The sequence below is a fragment of the Panthera pardus genome, unplaced genomic scaffold (genome assembly GCF_024362965.1).
Source record: "Panthera pardus isolate Hobbes unplaced genomic scaffold, ASM2436296v1 HiC_scaffold_2, whole genome shotgun sequence".
Taxonomy (NCBI): Eukaryota; Metazoa; Chordata; class Mammalia; order Carnivora; family Felidae; genus Panthera; species Panthera pardus.
This window is the reverse complement of record NW_026526765.1, coordinates 78,276,106-78,280,384: the sequence shown is the minus strand read 5'-3', so window position 1 is coordinate 78,280,384 and position 4,279 is coordinate 78,276,106. Positions and strand designations below refer to the sequence as shown.

Sequence of the window (4,279 nt, the reverse complement as noted above, 5' to 3'; positions counted from 1 at the left end):
TTTAATGGTGAATTAATTTTTTAATCTTTAGATGTCTATCAATTGAACTTTCTTGGTCAAAATATATTCTGTATGCTACAAAAGAATTCAAACATACTCTTGTTGTTGAGGAATTATTGTCACAGTAAAAGATAAAATATGTTCAAACACATATCAAGACATTTTTGTTTCACATTAAAATGAAAGAGAAAAACACCATTTTCATATTTCATAAATTTAGGTTGCATTAGCAATATTTACATTGTGTAAAAAAATCCTTCTTGTTAAAATATGAAAATTTTTGCCCAAAACCTTTGGATTTTCATTTTGATTATTCAAAATTCACTTGGGTCATTGTTTTTCTTTCCATTTTAGTTACTACTGTAACATGTGATTAAATTTTTTTTTTTGGTGTTTATTTTTGAGAGGCAGAGAGAGACAGAGTATGAGTAGGGAAGGGGCAGAGAGAGAGAGAGGGAGACACAGAATACAAAGCAGGCTCTAGGCTCTGAGCTGTCAGCACAGAGCCTGATGCGGGGCTCGAACCCACGAACCATGAGGTCATGACCTGGGCCGAAGTTGGATGCACAACCGACTGAGCCACCCAGACATTCCTAACATGTGCTTTATCTAAATACAAAAGGGTTGATCTAAAATCCTCCCATGATTGGTGGCCCTTATCTCTCATACAGAAATTCATGGCCATTTTAATTTTTGTTGATACACTTAGTTGTGATCAAGTGAGGCAATAGCTATCTCTATTTACTATGTTTTATTTTTTTAGTTTATTTATTTATTTTGAGATAGAGATAGAGAGCAAGAGTGTACACATAAGTCAGGGAAGGGGAGAGAGAGAATCCTAACCAGGCTCCATGCTGTCAGCACAGAGCACGATGTGGGACTAAACTCACAAACCTTGAAATCATGTCTTGAGCTGAGATCAAGAATCAGATGCCTAACTGACTGATTTGCCCAGTGCTCTAGTGAATTGGAGCTTCTATAAAGTGGAGATGCCAGGGATCGAATCTGGGACCTCATACATGCAAAGCATGTGCTCTACCGTTGAGCTACATCCCCATGTAATTAAAAAAAAAATGTCTAAACATACACTATTACAGATGCATCCACTTTTTGTTTACAATACAGGAAAATATTTATTCATACAGACACACTGAGATCAAGCCATATGTACAGATTTTTGCCTGGTATGTTTTTTGTCTTTTAATTCTTATTTACTAGAGAACTTCATATTAGTGTATGTCCTTATTCTGTATGGATAGTATGAAGACTCTTCTTTTATCATTTGGTCCTGCAGTGTTTCTTGTATTATGTCTTCATTTAATCCTGAGAGGGCTTATTCTGAAATATGAAATTTCTTTTATGAAAGTTGACATGCTAATTGCATACAGTTCTGAACATGTGCAATTTCCCAAACTTTTTACTTCAAAGTATAGACCAACACTTTGCAACTTTGTTCAATAGAACATCAGGATCCCTCTGTTAGGTTTGGAAACTATAAGCTATTTTATCTTACCTTAGGATATCTATAATTCACTTTACCATGTTAAAGGCTATAGAATGTCATACTCTGAAGAAATCAGCTTAATTCTGTTTACACTAGTGTTTTCCCATTTTAGACCATCATATCTTTATTATTATTTTCCTTAACTCCTTAGATAGTCGTGTAAATAAGTACTCTGTATAACTGGAAAGTATCGTAATTTCTTTGGCTCTACTAATACCTTTCTTATAAATACTCTGAAGATCTTTGCAGAGCTATGACCTAGTGGGTTGAGATTCTTCCCTGTTGTCCATTTTATGAAATATGCCTGCTGCATGTGCCTAAGAGTGAATGCCATCCCCATCTTTTCAGCAGTGGTGGGAATTTATGTAAAGCACCTTGACTGTAAAATAGAATTAATTTGGGGCTAGGTAATACTTGAGTGATTCCTCCTTGCTTAATCAAAAGAATTACTTTGCTTACTTTTGTCCATGCCTAATTCATCTTACATTATAAATACTAAAACTAAGATTTTGATGTTTAATTTTGTCATGCTAAGCTTTTCTGCTTGAAATGACTGGACTAAGTAGTTGACCAAGTCATATATCAATACTTATATCTGTATACACATTTTTGTCTACACACACACACACACACACACACACACAGACACACAAATAATATCCTGTATAAAATATCTACTAAGACAGGCAAAGCAAACTTACCTTCCTGTAGTTTAGAGACTAATATGTACACAGTATGTGTCTAACTTCCTCTGTACTGTCAGTCACAAATCTCTAAGCTGTTTTTTTAGCTAGGAAAGAAGTGGATGCTTACTTAGACATTGAAGAAAGGTTCAGAACCAACATTTTAACATGGAGATTAGCCCAGGAGAAACAGATGGCAAAATAGGAGTCCAACCTCTTTTTTGATGCTAGGAAGTATGGTTGGACAGGTGCCCCTCCTGTGACCTTGTATCCATTCTTGTTGAGGACCTGGATCCTGGTGGATTGATGCAGAGCCATGGAAGAGTTTCGCAGCAGAGGAGAGTTCCCACAACAGTAATGCTGGGGCAGGATCCTAGTCTGACTCTTCCTTTGGTAAGCACTGGAGTGTTTGCTGCTGCCTAGTCACCACTCTTCTTTGTTCCCACTTATTTCCTGGGCCTGTTCACTGGGTATTTATTCAATTCTGTGACTTCTCTGTTATCCTTAACGTGATACATTTGCTTCTTAAATTAGAATTGTTTGTGTAGCTTGATTGACATACCTATTGTGAAAGGCCTACGGTAGAGGGAAAGAAGAACAGAGGAAAATCAGTGTATAAAGAACATCACATTAGCTGTGAGAATTAAAACCTCAGTAGCAAATCCCCAGCAACCAAGGGAGGAAAATCTGAAGTACACTATTTGAAATGAACTGAAATATTTAGTTTCTATAGGTTCTTCTCTACGAGGAATTGAGAGCCATGTGTGCATGCTCATTAAACTGATTCTCTTGAAATTCTCTGACATTGATAAGAATGAGGACAGTGATTGAAATCCAAGTCTATAAGAGCTTATTAAGGTTAGTTGCATTTGTACAGCTTTCTATAATCAAGTTAAGTTAAACTATCATAAATATATTGCATTGTCTGTTATGCTTTTTAAAATGGAATTTTTAATTCTATATTTTCTTTATGCTTGGCAATATTTTTTTCAATCACTGTGTACAGATGACTCCATTAAGTTACATCAAGTTCTCTTTCCTTGAACATTTTGCATATATAAATAGGCCTCAGGCATATTGTAGAAGGAGAATTGTGGTTTTGGAACTCTGATTCTTCTCCCCTTCCCTTACCAACTCTGGTATCTCCTGTCTTCGGCTTTCTGGTCACCACTTAGGCCCCTTGATTCTCAGCTATATGACTTAATGAAATTTGAATTTCTCCTTGAACCCTCCATCTCCTCGGCCCCCTTTGTAGTCAGTTGCAAAGTGATATAAATGCAAGTCTCCACTGGAGCCTGACTGGTCTCTTGTAACTGGGTTCTCATGATTTTTAAGCTGGGCTCCTATAATTATCACATGGCTTTCCCACTTGATTCCATGAAACAATTTACCTTCCTGGTTTGCCCCTTCCAAATCTTGAAAATGGACTCCCCACTCTGGCATGTGTGGTCCTTCACAGTATGACTCACACCATATGTCCAGGTTGGTGAGCCTCAGTAGTTCTCTTAGGATTTTTCTATCCTGTATTCAAACTCACCCACATGTTGAAACACATTTAAGTTCCCCACTTCTGTGTTTTTGGTTCTTTTTGCTATTTCTGCTACAGTTCAGAATAACTGACCTATACAAATTAGTTATTATGTGCCAAGCTTTCCCTAAGTTTTTATTTGTTTTATTTCACATAATATTCATAGTAACCCTGTGAAGTAGAAACTGAAGTTGTACTCATTTTATAGCTGCAGGAACTGAGAACCAAAACACAGAAGTAACATGCCCAGGGCGGCAAGTCTAATAAGTGAAGGAACCAGAATCTTACCCCAGGGAATCTGACCCAGCAACGTCACCTAATTAATGAACATATGTTGGATAGATAAAAATATTCAAGAGGACGTGTTCATTACTTCATCATGGTTACCATTCAGGATGGATAGTAAAATGTCATTTTTCTTGTTAGTGTTCATAATAAAGAAAAGGGGGAAGAAACGGCCCCTATACTGTGTACAAAATTCTACTCATCTTTCAAATTCCATGTCAAATGATATTCCTTGCAGGAAGATTTTCTTCATTCTCCCCAGATGAAATCCGTTCTCTT

The 4,279-nt window shown here is 36.7% G+C and overlaps 1 non-coding gene across 1 annotated transcript; it reads right to left on the bottom strand.

Moving 5' to 3' along the window:
- Nucleotides 1-984: 984 nt before the first annotated feature.
- TRNAA-UGC (transfer RNA alanine (anticodon UGC)) lies at nt 985-1,056 on the bottom strand. The gene has a single exon. It is a non-coding gene; the product is annotated as a tRNA-Ala (tRNA).
- Nucleotides 1,057-4,279: the final 3,223 nt, after the last annotated feature.